The sequence below is a fragment of the Bombina bombina genome, chromosome 1, assembly GCF_027579735.1.
Source record: "Bombina bombina isolate aBomBom1 chromosome 1, aBomBom1.pri, whole genome shotgun sequence".
Classification (NCBI taxonomy): domain Eukaryota; kingdom Metazoa; phylum Chordata; class Amphibia; order Anura; family Bombinatoridae; genus Bombina; species Bombina bombina.
The window spans coordinates 835474316-835495772 of record NC_069499.1 but is presented as its reverse complement, the minus strand read 5'-3'; the positions used below and the strand labels follow the sequence as shown (position 1 = coordinate 835495772).

Genomic DNA, 21457 nt, shown 5'->3' with positions numbered 1-21457 from the left:
TGCCACGTGAGCACAGAACTCAGCCGCAAGCACTAAGTATTTAGCATCAGTATGAAGGTCTGATTTTCTGCTATGCAATTAGCGCAAATACAGGATTTGTTAACACTACTATGAGCTTGGGCGGAATCTGAACAACTGTGACCTATACAGCAAAGGAAAATAACATAAGTTACCTAGCCTGCTGTAACAACATGGAGGGTTCCTATGACGCAGTGTGCCAGACAGACACCCTGAGGCTGGTCATATCTCTCTTGAAGGATATGTCCATCCGCCTAGACCAGCATTTTATGGCATGTTTGGCCGCTCTGCAAACTACTGCTGGCTCACCCCTTCCTCCATCAGCTGACCCTTGCCTTACCTACGGCCGATTAGATGTTAGACGGAACAAGCAAGGGGAACAAGGAGAACGTGTGCTACATGAGGTCCCCGGAGCAAATTTATGTCTGGATGATACCGCGCAATCTACCGCACACTTTGAAAACACTTCAGCAGCGCCAGAAAAGTTTCAGGGTCCCGCAGCATCACAAACTCTATTGACAATGGCTAAAATCTACCGGAAGCCATTCCTGCAAAGCTATACACATTCGGCTTCGGCTGTGGGACTGAGCGGTTGCTCTGATCTTTTCCTTGAGATGGAAGGGTTGAGCTGGTGGCTGAGCACTCAACTAATATTTTTTGCAACCCCTTCTGGCCGGTTGGAGGACCCATTTGATCCAGGCGGCAAAATTCAACTATTAAGTGACATACATACGGCCACTACAAAATAGGCGCTGGGCAGCTCAGACATGAGATCCTGGAGAGGTATCGCTAGTAAACAACTTATGGAACTGTCCATTCTGCTACACTCTGTACCTAACATACTTTTGAGCAGGCTGGTAATGTTACTAGCTGTTTATTTCCACCACAGGTTAATTGGATATCTTATGCAGCCATATACCTATATACATGCTCAGTATATGTATTAAATGTTTCACATGCAGGGCTATTGTTTTTGCCGTAGTATGCCCTACCGGATGATCTGACACAGGTCCCTAGGTACCAGGGGCACGAGATGACCACAGATCAGTTTATATGTTTGGGGCTAAGCTCAATATAAGAGGAAGTCTCTCTCTTTTTATTTTATTTTTTGACTAGCCCTAACCGCGGTCATGAGATGCACCTCTCTGGATTTTTCTAACACATGTCTCTCTTGCTATTTAGCTGTAAAGGGTTTTTATTTTGTTTTTGTTAGTTATGAGAGTTCTATTAGGTAAGGTTGACTTTTACCCTGTATTGGTTTATTACCTGTCTACAACCACCTGCACTCTTTTGTTAGTGAAGATGCAGGCTATGTCTTGCTATGATTATATCTCCAATCCTGTTTAATGCCATACTTTAACTTTTAGCAGACTGGAAGGCCTTAGCTTAAATGGCTTATAAATGTTCTGCATTACATGCTACTCACTATACGGCTCAACAACATGTATATATTGCATCACTTCAAACGTGTACAACTATGCAGTTTTGAATTTCTTAAGAGGTTAGCAGCTGTGTACCTTTTTCATTTATATTATAAACGTGTCAATTTTGTTTTACTCAAGGATGTAGATATTTGGTTGAAGTCTGCCCCCTATGCTCCTAGTTCACGGCTTCCAATTTATAGGGTTAATATTTACTGTACAAGGTTAGTGTTTATTCCCTATAAATTGCTCTCCATCTTCATTGTCCAGCTAAACTGTGAGATACATTTTGTTGAGATATGTTCATCACTAATCAACTGAATGTAATTAACCTGATAGCTCCCAGCTAACCTATGTATGTCTGGTAGAACTTCTCACTTACTGCGTACTTCAGTAACATATTTATTATTTTCTATCATTACTCCCTAAATGCTAAAACTGCGGAGGAGTTACTTAGTCACCTCCCCTTCCTCTCAGATTTTGAAAGGGGTTCTTTGTATTACATATGCCTAGTCTTCCCCTATATCAAACACTTAATCCCTCAGCAGGAACAAGAGAGATTTCTGTTTTCAGATGGGGGATAACTGTCTACACACATTTTTGCGACTAGAGGGCATTATTTTTATTCTTATAAATTAAAACTTCTACATACCATTCTTTTTGGCTAAGATATAGTTTACTATTTGGTCGTATAGCTAAAATAACAAACTGACCATTAGACAATATACAAGTGAGGAGATCTTGCTTTTTAGGGCTAATTTAGTTCTATTTTATGAAAAGGCCTTTTAGACTCCTAACTATTTGAGAGACATATTTGGGTGAAGGTTAAATTTCCTAATATTTTATATAGCTCTAGAGCTGCCTGCCTTACTTAATAATAGGTGGTTATGGTTTATATAATATATGCCTCTAAGTATTAGATTTCTTAACGCCCAGCCCATAAGGTTCAGTCTGTGTATAGAGTAGTAGCTAGTGCAACATAGTGCCGTTGGTATATAGGGTCAGCTAGCGTACAGCAACAAGTACCATTCAGGGCCTCCAGTGTAAAGATGCAGTTTATGGGTAGCGCCAAGTCCACTACAATGTCTTTAATCTGTGGGCACAGCTTAGGTACGATGATAAATCTAATAAAGTGCCCTCTAGCGATAATTAGACCTCTAATGAATCACACCCCCCGTGTGGAAAACTATATTTGGACAAAATGTTGGCCTCTGCTGAGCTCCTCTTCTCCCTTTCCCGCCGGTACTGGTTGCCTGCGGGTCATACCCATATCCCTTTTACCCACATCGCCTAGAGCTGGCACTTCCCCAGGAGAGGAGCTCATACAGCAGTCACCTATACACTATATATACTAATAGTTTCTTCTAAATATGTCACCTGTAAAATTGTAACTGTATAATAAGCCCTTTGAGAGCCCCATTCGCATTGTTGACTTGGCATTCTAGACAGCTCCGCCCCTCATTCCCCTCTTTCCCCCTCCTTTTCTAATACTAGCGGCTCTTGCCCGCTGAATTCTTTCTTCCCTTCTTTAGGCCATTCTGGTCTTAGAGCTTCTAAACAAATACTGCCCCACACCTACCTCACCCTATTAGAATAAACAAACCTAACAATTCTCCTCACGATAGGCTTGGGCCACATTTATCATATGTAAAATAAAAAACTGAGGTTCCATTATTTTATGTACAAACATAGATTCCGTTACTGACATCCCTGATTTACATGGTTAACCCTAGCGGTCTCATTTGTTTCTTGTTCATTATTCTTTGGTTTATAACTATGTTTATGCTATAAGGATGTATCTTTCAGAATTTTGCTATCATTGTTACTGGATAAATATGTTGTAAAACTTTTATTATAACCTCAATAAAAAAAGTTTTTGAAAAAAAAAGAAAAAAAAAAAGCCTACCGCACCTGGTGTTCCCAGGCGGTCTCCAATCCAGGAATTGACCAGGCCTGGCCCTGCTTAACTTCTGAGATCAGACGGGATTGGATGCATTCAAGGCAGTGTGGAGGTAGGCAATTATCGTCTCTTCCCAACGTGTTTTGTTCTTGCTCATGCTGTCATTCACAGTCTGTAAAAAATTGAAGAGTTAAAACGGGGTTAAAATTTAGATGGCAAATATATAAATAAATTAATAAATAGTGCCAGTACGGGCCGGGAATCACTTGCTGACCCATGACAAAAAGTATACACAGATAAAGAGTTTCCTGCCCCTCTTTCTGCCTTCCTGCCTGTCTGTCTTTTCAAAAGATAATTATCTTTAATACAATGGACATCTGATTTTAAGTAATTGCAAGATACAGTTGTTTCAAAGAATATTGCTACTAGTAATAAATATGAAGCATGCTTCACTGCTTTAAAAATGAAAAAAAAAGCCTACCGCACCTGGTGTTCCCAGGCGGTCTCCCATTCAGGTACTGACCAGGCCTGGCCCTGCTTAACTTCCAAGATCAGACGGGATCGGGTGCATTCAAGGCAGCATGGCGGTAGACACTTAGCGCATCTTGTTCTTGCTCATGCTGTCATTCACAGTCTGTATAAAATTGAAGAGTTAAAACGGGGTTAAAATTTAGATGGCAAATATATAAATAAATTAATAAATAGTGCCAGTACAGGCCCAGAATCACTTGCTGACCAATGACAAAAAGTATACACAGATAAAGAGTTTCCTGACCCTCTTTTTGCCTGCCTGCCTTTCTGTCTGTCTTTACAAAAGATAATTATCTTTAATTCAATGGACATCTGATTTTTAGTAACTGCAAGATACAGTTGTTTCAAAGAATATTGCTACTATCAGTAAATATGAAGCATGCTTCACTGCTTTAAAAATGAAAAAAAAAAAGCATACCACACATGGTGTTTCCAGGCGGTCTCCCATTCAGGAATTGACCAGGCCTGGCCCTGCTTAACCTCTGAGATCAGACGGGATTGGTTGCATTCAAAGCAGTGTGGAGGTAGGCAATTAACACCTATTCCCAACGTGTTTTGTTCTTGCTCATGCTGTCATTCAAAGTCTGTAAAAAATTGAAGTGTTAAAACGGGGTTAAAAATTAGATGGCAAATATATAAATAAATTAATAAATAGTGCCAGTACAGGCCCAGAATCACTTTCTGACCCATGACAAAAAGTATACACATATAAAGAGTTTCCTGCCCCTCTTTCTGCCTGCCTGCCTGTCTGTCTGTCTTTACAAAAGATAATTATCTTTAATACAATGGACATCTCATTTTTAGTAACTGCAAGATATAGTTGTTTCAAAGAATATTGCTACTATCAGTAAATATGAAGCATGCTTCACTGCTTTAAAAATGGAAAAAAAAAATACCGAACATGGTGTTCCCAGGCGGTGTCCCATCCAGGAATTGACCAGGCCTGGCCCTGCTTTACTTCTGAGATCAGACGGGATTGGTTGCACTCAAGGCAGTGTGGAGGTAGACAATTAGCGCCTCTTCCCAACGTGTTTTGTTCTTGCTCATGCTGTCATTCACAGTCTGTATAAAATTGAAGAGTTAAAACGGGGTTAAAATTTAGATGGCAAATATATAAATAAATTAATAAATAGTGCCAGTACAGGCCCAGAATCACTTGCTGAGCAATGACAAAAAGTATACACAGATAAAGAGTTTCCTGCCCCTCTTTCTGCCTGCCTGCCTGTCTGTCTTTACAAAAGATAATAATCTTTAATACAATGGACATCTGATTTTTAGTAATTGCAAGATACAGTTGTTTCAAAGAATATAGCTACTATCAGTAAATATGAAGCATGCTTCACTGCTTTAAAAATAAAAAAAAAGCCTACCGCACCTGGTGTTCCCAGGTGGTCTCCCATCCAGGTACTGACCAGGCCTGGCCCTGCTTAACTTCCGAGATCAGACGGGATCGGGTGCACTCAAGGCAGTGTGGCGGTAGATACTTAGCACCTCTTCCCAATGCGTTTTGTTCTTGCTCATGCTGTCATTCATAGTCTGTAAATAATTGAAGAGTTAAAACAGGGTTAAAAATTAGATGGCAAATATATAAATACATTAATAAATAGTGCCAGTACAGGCCCAGAATCATTTTCTGACCCATGACAACAAGTATACACAGATAAAGCGTTTCCTGCCCCTCTTTCTGCCTGCCTGCCTGTCTGTCTGTCTTTACAAAAGATAATTATCTTTAATACAATGGACATCTGATTTTTAGTAACTGCAAGATATAGTTGTTTCAAAGAATATTGCTACTATCAGTAAATATGAAGCATGCTTCACTGCTTTAAAAATCGAAAAAAAAAATACCGCACATGGTGTTCCCAGGCGGTCTCCCATCCAAGAATTGACCAGGCCTGGCCCTGCTTAACTTCTGAGATCAGACGGGATTGGTTGCACTCAAGGCAGTGTGGAGGTAGACAATTAGCGCCTCTTCCCAACGTGTTTTGTTCTTGCTCATGCTGTCATTCAAAGTCTGTATAAAATTGAAGAGTTAAAACGGGGTTAAAATTTAGATGGCAAATATATAAATAAATTAATAAATAGTGCCAGTACAGGCCCAGAAGCACTTGCTGACCAATGACAAAAAGTATACACAGATAAAGAGTTTCCTGCCCCTCTTTCTGCCTGCCTGCCTGTCTGTCTGTCTTTACAAAAGATAATTATCTTTAATTCAATGGACATCTGATTTTTAGTAACTGCAATATACAGTTGTTTCAAAGAATATTGCTACTATCAGTAAATATGAAACATGCTTCACTGCTTTAAAAATGGAAAAAAAAAATACTGCACATGGTGTTCCCAGGCGGTCTCCCATCCAGGAATTGACCAGGCCTGTCCCTGCTTAACTTCCGAGATCAGACGGGATTGGTTTCATTCAAGGCAGTGTGGCGGTAGACACTTAGCGCCTCTTCCCAATGCGTTTTGTTCTTGCTCATGCTGTCATTCACAGCCTGTAAAAAAATGAAGAGTTAAAACGGGGTTAAAAAATTAGATGGCAAATATATAAATAAATTAATAAATAGTGCCAGTACAGGCCCAGAATCACTTTCTGACCCATGACAACAAGTATACACAGATAAAGAGTTTCCTGCCCCTCTTTTTGCCTGCCTGCCTTTCTGTCTGTCTTTACAAAAGATAATTATCTTTAATTCAATGGACATCTAATTTTTAGTAACTGCAAGATACAGTTGTTTCAAAGAATATTGCTACTATCAGTAAATATGAAGCATGCTTCACTGCTTTAAAAATGGAAAAAAAAAGCGTACCGCACATGGTGTTCCCAGGCGGTCTCCCATCCAGGAATTGACCAGGCCTGGTCCTGCTTAACTTCTGAGATCAGACGGGATTGGTTGCATTCAAAGCAGTGTGGAGGTAGGCAATTAACACCTCTTCCCAACGTGTTTTGTTCTTGCTCATGCTGTCATTCACAGTCTGTAAAAAATTGAAGAGTTAAAACGGGGTTAAAATTTAGATGGCAAATATATAAATAAATTAATAAATAGTGCCAGTACAGGCCCAGAATCACTTGCTGACCCATGACAAAAAGTATACACAGATAAAGAGTTTCCTGCCCCTCTTTCTGCCTGCCTGCCTGTCTTTACAAAAGATTATTATCTTTAATACAATGGACATCTGATTTGTAGTAATTGTAAGATACAGTTGTTTCAAAGAATATTGCTACTATCAGTAAATATGAAGCATGCTTCACTGCTTTAAAAATAAAAAAAAAGCCTACCGCACCTGGTGTTCCCAGGCGGTCTACCATCCAGGTACTGACAAGGCATGGCCCTGCTTAAATTCCGAGATCAGACGGGATCGGGTGCATTCAAGGCAGTGTGGCGGTAGACACTTAGCGCATCTTCCCAATGCGTTTTGTTCTTGCTCATGCTGTCATTCACAGTCTGTAAAAAATTGAAGAGTTAAAACGGGGTTAAAAATTAGATGGCAAATATATAAATAAATTAATAAATAGTGCCAGTACAGGCCCAGAATCACTTGCTGACCCATGACAAAAAGTATACACAGATAAAGAGTTTCCTGCCCCTCTTTCTGCCTGCCTGTCTGTCTGTCTTTACAAAAGAGAATTATCTTTAATACAATGGACATCTGATTTTTATTTACTGCAAGATACAGTTGTTTGAAAGAATATTGCTACTATCAATAAATATGAAGCATGCTTCACTGCTTTAAAAATAAAAAATAAATCCTACCGCACCTGGTGTTCCCAGGCGGTCTCCCATCCAGGTACTGACCAGGCCTGGCCCTGCTTAACTTCCGATATAAGACGGGATCGGGTGCATTCAAGGCAGTGTGGCGGTAGACACTTAGTGGCAATTCCCAATGCGTTTTGTTCTTGCTCATGCTGTCATTCACAGTCTGTAAAAAATTGAAGAGTTAAAACGGGGTTAAAAATTAGATGGCAAATATATAAATAAATTAATAAATAGTGCCAGTACAGGCCCAGAATCACTTTCTGACCCATGACAACAAGTATACACAGATAAAGAGTTTCCTGCCCCTCTTTCTGCCTGCCTGCCTGTCTGTCTTTACAAAAGATAATTATCTTTAATTCAATGGACATCTGATTTTTAGTAACTGCAAGATACAGTTGTTTTAAGGAATATTGCTACTATCAGTAAATATGAAGCATGCTTCACTGCTTTAAAAATGGAAAAAAAAGCGTACCGCACATGGTGTTCCCAGGCGGTCTCCCATCCAGGAATTGACCAGGCCTGGCCCTGCTTAACTTCTGAGATCAGACGGGATTGGTTGCATTCAAAGCAGTGTGGAGGTAGGCAATTAACACTTCTTCCCAACGTGTTTTGTTCTTGCCCATGCTGTCATTCACAGTCTGTAAAAAATTGAAGAGTTAAAACGGGGTTAAAATTTAGATGGCAAATATATAAATAAATTAATAAATAGTGCCAGTACAGGCCCAGAATCACTTGCTGACCCATGACAACAAGTATACACAGATAAAGAGTTTCCTGCCCCTCTTTCTGCCTGCCTGCCTGCCTGTCTGTCTTTACAAAAGATAATTATCTTTAATTCAATGGACATCTGATTTTTAGTAACTGCAAGATACAGTTGTTTTAAGGAATATTGCTACTATCAGTAAATATGAAGCATGCTTCACTGCTTTAAAAATGGAAAAAAAAGCGTACCGCACATGGTGTTCCCAGGCGGTCTCCCATCCAGGAATTGACCAGGCCTGGCCCTGCTTAACTTCTGAGATCAGACGGGATTGGTTGCATTCAAAGCAGTGTGGAGGTAGGCAATTAACACTTCTTCCCAACGTGTTTTGTTCTTGCTCATGCTGTCATTCACAGTCTGTAAAAAATTGAAGAGTTAAAACGGGGTTAAAATTTAGATGGCAAATATATAAATAAATTAATAAATAGTGCCAGTACAGGCCCAGAATCACTTGCTGACCCATGACAAAAAGTATACACAGATAAAGAGTTTCCTGCCCCTCTTTCTGCCTGCCTGTCTGACTGTCTTTACAAAAGATAATTATCTTTAATACAATGGACATCTGATTTTTAGTAACTGCAAGATACAGTTGTTTCAAAGAATATTGCTACTATCAGTAAATATGAAGCATGCTTCACTGCTTTAAAAATGGAAAAAAAAAGCATACCGCACATGGTGTTCCCAGGCGGTCTCCCATCCAGGTACTGACCAGGCCTGGCCCTGCTTTACTTCCGAGATCAGATGGGATTGGTTGCATTCAAGGCAGTGTGAAGGTAGACACTTAGCGCCTCTTCCCAACATGTTTTGTTCTTGCTCATGCTGTCATTCACAGTCTGTAAAAAAATGAAGAGCTAGAACGGGGTTAAAAATTAGATGGAAAATATATAAATAAATTAATAAATAGTGCCAGTAGAGGCCCAGAATCACTTGCTGACTCATGACAAAAAGTATACACAGATAAAGAGTTTCCTGCCCCTCTTTCTGCCTGCCTGTCTGCCTGTCTGTCTTTACAAAAGATAATTATCTTTAATACAATGGACATCTAATTTTAAGTAATTGCAAGATACAGTTGTTTTAAAGAATATTGCTACCATCAATAAATATGAAGCATGCTTCACTGCTTTAAAAATGAAAAAAAAAGCCTACCGCACCTGGATTTCTCAGGCGGTCTCCCATCCAGGTACTGACCAGGCCTGGCCCTGCTTAACTTCTGAGATCAGATGGGATCGGGTGCATTCAAGGCAGTGTGAAGGTAGAGACTTAGCGCTTCTTCCCAACGTGTTTTGCTCTTGCTCATGCTGTCATTTACAGTCTGTAAAAAATTGAAGAGGTAAAATGGGGTTAAAATTTAGATGGCAAATATATAAATAAATTAATAAATAGTGCCAGTACAGGCCCAGAATCACTTGCTGACCCATGACAAAAAGTATGCACAGATAAAGAGTTTCCTGCCCATCTTTCTGCCTGCCTGCCTGCCTGCCTGTCTGTCTTTACAAAAGATAATTATTTTTAATACAATGGACATCTGATATTAAGTAATTGCAAGATACAGTTGTTTTAAAGAATATTGCTTCTATCAATAAATTTGAAGCATGCTTCACTGCTTTAAAAAAAAAAAAAAAAGCCTACTGCACCTGGTGTTCCCAGGAGGTCTTCCACCCAGGTACTAACCAGGCCTGGCCGTGTTTAACTTCTGAGATCAGACGGGTTCAGTTGCATTCAAGGCATTGTGGAGGTTGACACTTTGCGCCTCTTCCCAACTTGTTTTGACTTGCTCATGCTGTCATTCACAGTCTGTAAAAAATTGAAGAGTTAAAATGGGGTTAAAATTTAGATGGCAAATATATAAATAAATTAATAAATAGTGCAAGTACAGGCCCAGAATCACTAGCTGACCATGAACAAAAGTATACACAGATAAAGATTTTTATGTCCCTCTTTCTGCCTGCCTGCCTGTCTGTCTTTACAAAAGATAATAAGCTTTAATACAATGGACATCTGATTTTTAGTAACAGCAAGATACTGCAGTTTCAAAGAATATTGCTACTATAAGTAAATATGAAGCATGCTTCACTGCTTTAAAAATAGAAAAAAAAAAGATACCGCACATGGTGTTCCCAGGCGGTCTCCCATCCAGGTACTGACCAGGCCTCGCCCTGCTTAACTTCCAAGATCAGACGGGATTGGTTGCATTCAAGCCAGTGTGGAGGTAGACACTTAGTGCTTCTTCTCAACGTATTTTGTTGTTGCTCATGCTGTCATTCACAGTCTGTAAAAAATTGAAGAGTTAAAACAGGGTTAAAATTTAGATGGCAAATATATAAATAAATTAATAAATAGTGCCAGTACAGGCCCAGAATCACTTGCTGACCCATGACAAAAAGTATGCACAGTCCACAGTGCCTTGAATGCACCCGATCAGACGGGATCGGGTGCATTCAAGGCAGTGTGGAGGTCGACACTTAGCGCTTCTTCCCAACGTGTTTTGTTTTTGCTCATGCTGTCATTCACAGTCTGTAAAAAATTGAAGAGTTAAAACGTGGTTAAAATTTAGATGGCAAATATATAAATAAATTAATAAATAGTGCCAGTACAGGCCCAGAATCACTTGCTGACCCATGACAAAAAGTATACACAGATAAAGAGTTTCCTGCCCCTCTTTCTGCCTGCCTGTCTGTCTTTACAAAAGATAATTATCTTTAATACAATGGACATCTGATTTTTAGTAATTGCAAGATACAGTTGTTTCAAAGAATATTGCTACTATCAGTAAATATGAAGCATGCTTCACTGCTTTAAAAATAAAAAAAAAGCCTACTGCACCTGGTGTTCCCAGGCGGTCTCCCATCCAGGTACTGACCAGGCCTTGCCCTGCTTAACTTCCGAGATCAGACGGGATCGGGTGCATTCAAGGCAGTGTGGCGGTAGACACTTAGCCCCTCTTCCCAATGCGTTTTGTTCTTGCTCATGCTGTCATTCACAGTCTGTAAAAAATTGAAGAGTTAAAACGGGGTTAAAAATTAGATGGCAAATATATAAATAAATTAATAAATAGTGCCAGTACAGGCCCAGAATCACTTGCTGACCCATGACAAAAAGTATACACAGATAAAGAGTTTCCTGCCCCTCTTTCTGCCTGCCTGCCTGTCTGTCTTTACAAAAGATAATTATCTTTAATACAATGGACATCTGATTTTTAGTAATTGCAAGATACAGTTGTTTCAAAGAATATTGCTACTATCAGTAAATATGAAGCATGCTTCACTGCTTTAAAAATAAAAAAAAAGCCTACCGCACCTGGTGTTCCCAGGCGGTCTCCCATCCAGGTACTGACCAGGCCTGGCCCTGCTTAACTTCCGAGATCAGACGGGATCGGGTGCATTCAAGGCAGTGTGGCGGTAGACACATAGCGCATCTTCCCAATGCGTTTTGTTCTTGCTCATGCTGTCATTCACAGTCTGTAAAAAATTGAAGAGTTAAAACGGGGTTAAAAATTAGATGGCAAATATATAAATAAATTAATAAATAGTGCCAGTACAGGCCCAGAATCACTTGCTGACCCATGACAAAAAGTATACACAGATAAAGAGTTTCCTGCCCCTCTTTCTGCCTGCCTGTCTGTCTGTCTTTACAAAAGATAATTATCTTTAATACAATGGACATCTGATTTTTAGTAATTGCAAGATACAGTTGTTTCAAAGAATATTGCTACTATCAGTAAATATGAAGCATGCTTCACTGCTTTAAAAATAAAAAAAAGCCTACCGCACCTGGTGTTCCCAGGCGGTCTCCCATCCAGGTACTGACCAGGCCTGGCCCTGCTTAACTTCCGAGATCAGACGGGATCGGGTGCATTCAAGGCAGTGTGGCGGTAGACACTTAGCACATCTTCCCAATGCGTTTTGTTCTTGCTCATGCTGTCATTCACAGTCTGTAAAAAATTGAAGAGTTAAAACTGGGTTAAAATTTAGATGGCAAATATATAAATAAATTTAATAAATAGTGCCAGTACAGGCCCAGAATCACTTGCTGACCCATGACAAAAAGTATACACAGATAAAGAGTTTCCTGCCCCTCTTTCTGCCTGCCTGCCTGTCTGTCTTTACAAAAGATAATTATCTTTAATACAATGGACATCTGATTTTTAGTAATTGCAAGATACAGTTGTTTCAAAGAATATTGCTACTATCAGTAAATATGAAGCATGCTTCACTGCTTTAAAAATGAAAAAAAAAGCCTACCGCACCTGGTGTTCCCAGGCGGTCTCCCATCCAGGTACTGACCAGGCCTGGCCCTGCTTAACTTCCGAGATCAGACGGGATCGGGTGCATTCAAGGCAGTGTGGCGGTAGACACTTAGCGCATCTTCCCAATGCGTTTTGTTCTTGCTCATGCTGTCATTCACAGTCTGTAAAAAATTGAAGAGTTAAAACGGGGTTAAAAATTAGATGGCAAATATATAAATAAATTAATAAATAGTGCCAGTACAGGCCCAGAATCACTTGCTGACCCATGACAAAAAGTATACACAGATAAAGAGTTTCCTGCCCCTCTTTCTGCCTGCCTGCCTGTCTGTCTTTACAAAAGATAATTATCTTTAATACAATGGACATCTGATTTTTAGTAATTGCAAGATACAGTTGTTTCAAAGAATATTGCTACTATCAGTAAATATGAAGCATGCTTCACTGCTTTAAAAATAAAAAAAAAAGCCTACCGCACCTGGTGTTCCCAGGCGGTCTCCCATCCAGGTACTGACCAGGCCTGGCCCTGCTTAACTTCCGAGATCAGACGGGATCGGGTGCATTCAAGGCAGTGTGGCGGTAGACACTTAGCGCATCTTCCCAATGCGTTTTGTTCTTGCTCATGCTGTCATTCACAGTCTGTAAAAAATTGAAGAGTTAAAACGGGGTTAAAAATTAGATGGCAAATATATAAATAAATTAATAAATAGTGCCAGTACAGGCCCAGAATCACTTGCTGACCCATGACAAAAAGTATACACAGATAAAGAGTTTCCTGCCCCTCTTTCTGCCTGCCTGCCTGTCTGTCTTTACAAAAGATAATTATCTTTAATACAATGGACATCTGATTTTTAGTAATTGCAAGATACAGTTGTTTCAAAGAATATTGCTACTATCAGTAAATATGAAGCATGCTTCACTGCTTTAAAAATAAAAAAAAAAGCCTACCGCACCTGGTGTTCCCAGGCGGTCTCCCATCCAGGTACTGACCAGGCCTGGCCCTGCTTAACTTCCGAGATCAGACGGGATCGGGTGCATTCAAGGCAGTGTGGCGGTAGACACTTAGCGCATCTTCCCAATGCGTTTTGTTCTTGCTCATGCTGTCATTCACAGTCTGTAAAAAATTGAAGAGTTAAAACGGGGTTAAAAATTAGATGGCAAATATATAAATAAATTAATAAATAGTGCCAGTACAGGCCCAGAATCACTTGCTGACCCATGACAAAAAGTATACACAGATAAAGAGTTTCCTGCCCCTCTTTCTGCCTGCCTGCCTGTCTGTCTGTCTTTACAAAAGATAATTATCTTTAATACAATGGACATCTGATTTTTAGTAATTGCAAGATACAGTTGTTTCAAAGAATATTGCTACTATCAGTAAATATGAAGCATGCTTCACTGTTTTAAAAATGAAAAAAAAAAGACTACCGCACCTGGTGTTCCCAGGCAGTCTCCCATCCAGGTACCGACCAGGCCTGTTCCTGCTTAACTTCTGAGATCAGGTGCATTCAAGGCAGTGTGGGGGTAGACACTTAGCCCCTCTTCCCAATGCGTTTTGTTCTTTCTCATGCTGTCAATCACAGTCTGTAAAAAATTGAAGAGTTAAAACGGGGTTAAAAATTAGATGTCAAAAATATAAATTAATAAATAAACAGTGCCAGTACAGGCCCAGAATCACTTGCTGACCCATGACAAAAAGTATACACAGATAAAGAGTTTCCTACCCCTCTTTCTGCCTGCCTGCCTGTCTGTCTTTACAAAAGATAATTATCTTTAATACAATGGACATCTGATTTTTAGTAATTGCAAGATACAGTTGTTTCAAAGAATATTGCTACTATCAGTAAATATGAAGCATGCTTCACTGCTTTAAAAATGAAAAAAAAAAGCCTACCGCACCTGGTGTTCCCAGGCGGTCTCCCATCCAGGTACTGACCAGGCCTGGCCCTGCTTAACTTCCGAGATCAGACGGGATCGGGTGCATTCAAGGCAGTGTGGCGGTAGACACTTAGCGCATCTTCCCAATGCGTTTTGTTCTTGCTCATGCTGTCATTCACAGTCTGTAAAAAATTGAAGAGTTAAAACGGGGTTAAAAATTAGATGGCAAATATATAAATAAATTAATAAATAGTGCCAGTACAGGCCCAGAATCACTTGCTGACCCATGACAAAAAGTATACACAGATAAAGAGTTTCCTGCCCCTCTTTCTGCCTGCCTGCCTGTCTGTCTTTACAAAAGATAATTATCTTTAATACAATGGACATCTGATTTTTAGTAATTGCAAGATACAGTTGTTTCAAAGAATATTGCTACTATCAGTAAATATGAAGCATGCTTCACTGCTTTAAAAATAAAAAAAAAAAGCCTACCGCACCTGGTGTTCCCAGGCGGTCTCCCATCCAGGTACTGACCAGGCCTGGCCCTGCTTAACTTCCAAGATCAGACGGGATCGGGTGCATTCAAGGCAGTGTGGCGGTAGACACTTAGCGCATCTTCCCAATGCTGTTTTGTTCTTGCTCATGCTGTCATTCACAGTCTGTAAAAAATTGAAGAGTTAAAACGGGGTTAAAAATTAGATGGCAAATATATAAATAAATTAATAAATAGTGCCAGTACAGGCCCAGAATCACTTGCTGACCCATGACAAAAAGTATACACAGATAAAGAGTTTCCTGCCCCTCTTTCTGCCTGCCTGCCTGCCTGTCTGTCTTTACAAAAGATAATTATCTTTAATACAATGGACATCTGATTTTTAGTAATTGCAAGATATAGTTGTTTCAAAGAATATTGCTACTATCAGTAAATATGAAGCATGCATCACTGCTTTAAAAAAAAAAAAAAAAGCCTACCGCACATGGTGTTCCCAGGCTGTCTCCCATCAAGGTACTGACCAGGCCTGGCCCTGCTTAACTTCCGAGATCACATGGGATCGGGTGCATTCAAGGCAGTGTGGCAGTAGACAGTTAGCATCTCTGCCCAACACGTTTTGTTCTTGCTCATGCTGTCATTCACAGTCTGTAAAAAATTGGAGAGTTAAAATGGGTTAAAATTTAGATGGCAAATATATAAATAAATTAATAAATAGTGCCAGTACAGGCCCAGAATCACTTGCTGACCCATGACAAAAAGTATACACAAATAAAGATTTTCCTACCCCTCTTTCTGCCTGCCTGCCTGCCTGCCTGCCTGTCTAGAACAAATCAGTATTATACTGACAAAAAATGTACATCTGTTTAGCACTCACATTCCTGTGATAGAATTATGTGGATATAGACTTTATTGAGACTTCTAGGTGGAGTTCAGAGCTAGATAATTAAAATTTAACTTTTATTCAAAATTATTAAAATATATTACAAACATACAAAGACAAAAACTTTTAAAATTACCGTCTGCTGTAGAGATAGTTAACTTTATTGAGCAAATTCTCAGTAGGACTAAGCTCGTAACATATGTGTTGTAAACTATAGTGATAAACTGTCAATAGTTTAATGTTTAATTGCTTGGATTAATCACTGTTTTTTCTAAGTTGATAGTATACTAGTGTAGGTTCTTGGGCTATTCAGATAATGATAGTCTAATGTACAGTTAGGGTTTGAGCTAGGTGAGTTTTACTCCCTTTCACCCTGTATTCCCATTGAGTTGGACACTGTATCTAGGAGTGTGTCTCCACCCTTAATGTGACCTACAGCTTATGTTTTGCAAGGTAACTGCAATTAATCAGTTCATGGATATTAACTGATTATAGCTCCTGTACTTGTTACAGTAAAGGGACAATGCCTGTTATTGCAGAGGATTTAATTAATTTTCTAAATATCTAGGACTTGTTGTTACCTACATCAAACACTATTAGACTGATAGTGGATGTTGTGCTTCAATTTTGCCTAAATAACGGCTAGATTTAGAGTTTTGTTGGTAACGACCCGAAAAGCTAACGCCGGCTTTTTTCTGGCCGCACCATAAAAATAACTCTGGTATTGAGAGTCCACATAAAGGCTGCGTTAGGCTCCAAAAAAGGAGCGTAGAGCATATTTAACGCAGCTTCAACTCTCGATACCAGAGTTGCTTACGGACGCGGCCAGCCTCAAAAACGTGCTCGTGCACGATTCCCCCATAGAAAACAATGGGGCTGTTTGAGCTGAAAAAAACCCTAACACCTGCAAAAAAGCTGCGTTCAGCTCCTAACGCAGCCCCATTGTTTGCTATGCGGAAACACTTCCTACGTCTGCACCTAACACCCTAACATGTACCCCGAGTCTAAACACCCCTAACCTTACACTTATTAACCCCTAATCTGCCGCCCCCACTATCGCTGACCCCTGCATATTATTATTAACCCCTAATCTGCCGCTCAGTAAACCGCCGCAACTTACATTATCCCTATGTACCCCTAATCTGCTGCCCTAACATCGCCGACCCCTATATTATATTTGTTAACCCCTAATCTGCCCCCCACAACGTCGCCTCCACCTGCCTACACTTATTAACCCCTAATCTGCCGAGCGGACCTGAGCGCTACTATAATAAAGTTATTAACCCCTAATCCGCCTCACTAACCCTATAATAAATAGTATTAACCCCTAATCTGCCCTCCCTAACATCGCAGACACCTAACTTCAATTATTAACCCCTAATCTGCCGACTGGAGCTCACCGCTATTCTAATAAATGTATTAACCCCTAAAGCTAAGTCTAACCCTAACTTTAACTAAGTTAAATATAATTTACATCTAACGAAATTAATTATCTCTTATTAAATAAATTATTCCTATTTAAAGCTAAATACTTACCTGTAAAATAAATCCTAATATAGCTACACTATAAATTATAATTATATTATAGCTATTTTAGGATTAATATTTATTTTACAGGTAACTTTGTAATTATTTTAACCAGGTACAATAGCTATTAAATAGTTAAGAACTATTTAATAGTTACCTAGTTAAAATAATAACAAAATTACCTGTAAAATAAATCCTAACCTAAGTTACAATTAAACCTAACACTACACTATCATTAAATTAATTAAATAAAATATCTACAATTACCTACAATTAAACCTAACACTACACTATCAATACATTAATTAAATACAATATCTACAAATAACTACAATGAAATAAACTAACTAAAGTACAAAAAATACAAAAGAACTAAGTTACAAAAAATAAAAAAATATTTACAAATATAAGAAAAATATTACAACAATTTTAAACTAATTACACCTACTCTAAGCCCCCTAATAAAATAACAAATCCCCCAAAATAAAAAAAATGCCCTACCCTATTCTAAATTACTAAAGTTCAAAGCTCTTTTACCTTACCAGCCCTGAACAGGGCCCTTTGCGGGGCATGCCCCAAGAAGTTCAGCTCTTTTGCCTGTAAAAAAAAACATACAATACCGCCCCCCCCAACATTACAACCCACCACCCACATACCCCTAATCTAACCCAAACCCCCCTTAAATAAACCTAACACTAAGCCCCTGAAGATCATCCTACCTTGTCTTCACCTCACCGGGTATCACACCGATCCGTCCTGGCTCCGATATCTTCATCCAACCCAAGCGGGGGCTAGACATCCACTGAAGAAGTCCAGAAGAGGGTCCAAAGTCTTCATCCTATCCGGGAAGAAGAGTAGATCCGGACCGGCAACCATCATCTTCCAAGCGGCATCTTCTATCTTCATCCGATGAGGACCGGCTCCATCCTGAAGACCTCCACTGCGGACCCATCTTCATCCGGCGACGTCCAACTGAAGAATGACGGCTCCTTTAAGGGACGTCATCCAAGATGGCGTCCCTCGAATTCCGATTGGCTGATAGGATTCTATCAGCCAATCGGAATTAAGGTAGGAATATTCTGATTGGCTGATGGAATCAGCCAATCAGAATCAAGTTCAATCCGATTGGCTGATCCAATCAGCCAATCAGATTGAGCTCGCATTCTATTGGCTGTTCCGATCAGCCAATAGAATGCAAGCTCAATCTGATTGGCTGATTGGTTAGTTTAAAATTGTTGTAATATTTTTCTTATGTTTGTAAATAATTTTTTATTTTTTGTAACTTAGTTCTTTTTTATTTTTTGTACTTTAGTTAATTTATTTCATTGTAGTTATTTGTAGGTATTGTATTCAATTTATTTATTGATAGTGTTAAAATAAATACAAAGTTACTTGTAAAATAAATATTAATCCTAAAATAGCTATAATATAATTATAATTTATATTGTAGCTATATTAGGATTTATTTTACAGGTAAGTATTTAGCTTTAAATAGGAATAATTTATTTAATAAGAGTTAATTAATTTCGTTAGATTAAAATTATATTTAATTTAGGGGGTGTTAGTGTTAGGGTTAGACTTAGCTTTAGGGGTTAATACATTTATTAGAATAGCGGTGAGCTCCAGTCGGCAGATTAGGGGTTAATGTTTGAAGTTAGGTGTCGGCGATGTTAGGGAGGGCAGATTAGGGGTTAATACTATTTATTATAGGGTTAGTGAGGCGGATTAGGAGTTAATAACTTTATAATAATAGCGGTGCGGTCTGCTCGGCAGATTAGGGGTTAATAAGTGTAGGCAGGTGGAGGCGACGTTGAGGGGGGCAGATTAGGGGTTAATAAATATAATATAGGGGTCGGTGGTGTTAGGGGCAGCAGATTAGGGGCACATAGCTATAATGTAGCTGGCGGCTCTTTGCGGTCAGCAGATTAGGGGTTAATTATTGTAGGTAGCTGGCGGCGACGTTGTGGGGGGCAGATTAGTGTTTAATAAATATAATATAGGGGTCGGCGGTGTTAGGGGCAGCAGATTAGTGGTACATAAGGATAACGTAGTTGGCGGTCGGCAGATTAGGAGTTAAAAAAATTTACTCATGTTGCAGCGATGTGGGGGGACCTCGGTTTAGGGGTACATAGGTAGTTTATGGGTGTTAGTGTACTTTAGAGTACAGTAGTTAAGAGCTTTATAAACCGGCGTTAGCCCAGAAAGCTCTTAACTACTGACTTTTTTCCTGCGGCTGGAGTTTTGTCGTTAGATTTCTAACGCTCACTTCAGACACGACTCTAAATACCGGAGTTAGAAAAATCCCATTGAAAAGATAGGATACGCAATTTACGTAAGGGGATCTGCGGTATGGAAAAGTCGCGGCTGAAAAGTGAGCGTTAGACCCTTTTTTGAGTGACTCCAAATACCGGAGGTAGCCTAAAACCAGCGTTAGGAGCCTCTAACGCTGGTTTTCACGGCTAACGCCAAACTCTAAATCTAGGCCTAAGTTATTTAGACATTGATGCTATGTATTAAATTTAATCACCACTAGGTGTCAGTGTTGTCCTTTAAATTACCCCTTATAACAAAGTCAGAAAAATCGTTCCGTATATACTGGGGACAATTGGATTGTCTTGGATGTAAGGAGCCTATGAAAATTATAGAGAGTACAGGTATACCTGTTGGCGCATTCCTGTCAACTTAGGAGTCTTGAGACTCTTATAAATATTATAGGGTTATGTTGTAACTCGATAATAATAGGCTTGTAAGGAAAGGTAAACACTGAGCGAATGTTTAGAATTTTTTTCTTGCACATTCAGTCATTAATGTAGATAGAACAAAAGGTTACATTGTTATAGTGTGGATATATTTGGTTACATAGTATCTCTCATTATTTGTAAGTCAAAATTCAAAAGAGTCAATGTATCTAGTTTTACTCTGCAATTTAAAGCTTTGCACTTTGGTGCTTACGATATTTATTTTGATGTTTTCCTTAGCTTCCACTTAGGTTAAGTAGTTACAACGTTTTTGCAAGTGTCTCTGAGTACATAGGATTCAGCTTAACATTAACTAGTTGTGTACTGTGATAACACTAAATATTTATTTTCATTATAGTCTCAATTAGAGCACTTATTTATTATGATAGATTATCAGTTTTCACCTTTGTATTCACTTAGGTAATTATAATACCGGTTTGTACCATTAATCAGTCTATTGTTAATGAATAATTTCACCAGAGATTGACCGGGCTCTACCTTTATTCTGTTAGTTGATAGATATTCTCTATAATGATTTGCCGGTTTATACCTTAATATTGTGATATCTTAATAGATAATTTCTAAGAAGATTTACCGGCCTATACCTTAGTTTAATTGGTTGTAAATATATAGTCTCTATAACGATTTACCGGCCTATACCTTTAAGAGCTGACCTGTTAATCTCGCAGATTTGTATCTTTAAAATGATATTGATGGTTATGTGTATGGGTTTACGGTCTATACCTTGGGTGATTCTCATAAAACTAAATAAATATAACAAAGTTAGTTTTTGTCTATATCTGGGTATCACATCTAGATTTGGGCTCACGGGTTACAGGTCTATATTAAGTTTAGGAGATATTGATTTTAAACTTGCAAGTGATAGGTAGTGTTAACTAATTTTCTAAAGTGGTTACCGGCCTATACCAGGTGAGCAATAATTAAAGCAGCACCATTACTGATTTTGCAGATTACCTTCTAACACTAGTAAAACATTACCGCTAAAAGCCGGTTACCAATTAAATACCAGTGAAAAATTATCTAAATGTTACTGCTTATAGCCTTTAGTAAAATGCATATAGATACTTAGGCTAAGGGGATGGCAGTATGCCAAAATAGTGTCAAACTGTAAGATAACCCCTATGCCTCCATTTGTCTCAAACAACAGACGAACTAAAATTTACAAAACAACACCTTCCCCTAACATGTTTCGCCAGTAACCTGGCTTTGTCAAAGGGTGCGGGCCCGCCTTTGTTTCAAATATTTATTGGCTCACTACTCCACCTCCCTGCCGGTTATTGGACCAATCAAAA

The 21457-nt window shown here is 39.1% G+C and overlaps 10 non-coding genes and 9 pseudogenes across 10 annotated transcripts; all 19 read right to left on the bottom strand.

Annotated features, from left to right (window-relative positions):
* Positions 1-3338: 3338 nt before the first annotated feature.
* LOC128646231 (uncharacterized) lies at positions 3339-3457 on the bottom strand (annotated as a pseudogene).
* Positions 3458-3813: 356 nt separating this feature from the next.
* Positions 3814-3932, bottom strand: LOC128646282 (5S ribosomal RNA). Its single transcript, XR_008400244.1, has one exon. It is a non-coding gene; the product is annotated as a 5S ribosomal RNA (ribosomal RNA).
* A 1301-nt stretch (positions 3933-5233) lies between these two features.
* Positions 5234-5352, bottom strand: LOC128646279 (5S ribosomal RNA). Its single transcript, XR_008400242.1, has one exon. It is a non-coding gene; the product is annotated as a 5S ribosomal RNA (ribosomal RNA).
* A 1788-nt stretch (positions 5353-7140) lies between these two features.
* On the bottom strand, positions 7141-7259 carry LOC128646171 (uncharacterized; annotated as a pseudogene).
* A 356-nt stretch (positions 7260-7615) lies between these two features.
* Positions 7616-7734, bottom strand: LOC128646150 (uncharacterized; annotated as a pseudogene).
* Positions 7735-9045: 1311 nt separating this feature from the next.
* On the bottom strand, positions 9046-9164 carry LOC128646189 (uncharacterized; annotated as a pseudogene).
* Positions 9165-9524: 360 nt separating this feature from the next.
* LOC128646155 (uncharacterized) lies at positions 9525-9643 on the bottom strand (annotated as a pseudogene).
* A 364-nt stretch (positions 9644-10007) lies between these two features.
* On the bottom strand, positions 10008-10126 carry LOC128646220 (uncharacterized; annotated as a pseudogene).
* Positions 10127-10481: 355 nt separating this feature from the next.
* LOC128646212 (uncharacterized) lies at positions 10482-10600 on the bottom strand (annotated as a pseudogene).
* Positions 10601-11196: 596 nt separating this feature from the next.
* On the bottom strand, positions 11197-11315 carry LOC128646273 (5S ribosomal RNA). The gene has a single exon (XR_008400236.1). It is a non-coding gene; the product is annotated as a 5S ribosomal RNA (ribosomal RNA).
* Positions 11316-11670: 355 nt separating this feature from the next.
* LOC128646152 (5S ribosomal RNA) lies at positions 11671-11789 on the bottom strand. Its single transcript, XR_008400216.1, has one exon. It is a non-coding gene; the product is annotated as a 5S ribosomal RNA (ribosomal RNA).
* A 354-nt stretch (positions 11790-12143) lies between these two features.
* On the bottom strand, positions 12144-12262 carry LOC128646384 (5S ribosomal RNA). The gene has a single exon (XR_008400314.1). It is a non-coding gene; the product is annotated as a 5S ribosomal RNA (ribosomal RNA).
* Positions 12263-12619: 357 nt separating this feature from the next.
* On the bottom strand, positions 12620-12738 carry LOC128646286 (5S ribosomal RNA). Its single transcript, XR_008400248.1, has one exon. It is a non-coding gene; the product is annotated as a 5S ribosomal RNA (ribosomal RNA).
* A 356-nt stretch (positions 12739-13094) lies between these two features.
* LOC128646274 (5S ribosomal RNA) lies at positions 13095-13213 on the bottom strand. The gene has a single exon (XR_008400237.1). It is a non-coding gene; the product is annotated as a 5S ribosomal RNA (ribosomal RNA).
* Positions 13214-13569: 356 nt separating this feature from the next.
* LOC128646261 (5S ribosomal RNA) lies at positions 13570-13688 on the bottom strand. The gene has a single exon (XR_008400226.1). It is a non-coding gene; the product is annotated as a 5S ribosomal RNA (ribosomal RNA).
* Positions 13689-14049: 361 nt separating this feature from the next.
* Positions 14050-14158, bottom strand: LOC128646257 (uncharacterized; annotated as a pseudogene).
* Positions 14159-14515: 357 nt separating this feature from the next.
* On the bottom strand, positions 14516-14634 carry LOC128646118 (5S ribosomal RNA). Its single transcript, XR_008400193.1, has one exon. It is a non-coding gene; the product is annotated as a 5S ribosomal RNA (ribosomal RNA).
* A 357-nt stretch (positions 14635-14991) lies between these two features.
* Positions 14992-15110, bottom strand: LOC128646278 (5S ribosomal RNA). Its single transcript, XR_008400241.1, has one exon. It is a non-coding gene; the product is annotated as a 5S ribosomal RNA (ribosomal RNA).
* A 361-nt stretch (positions 15111-15471) lies between these two features.
* LOC128646153 (uncharacterized) lies at positions 15472-15590 on the bottom strand (annotated as a pseudogene).
* Positions 15591-21457: the final 5867 nt, after the last annotated feature.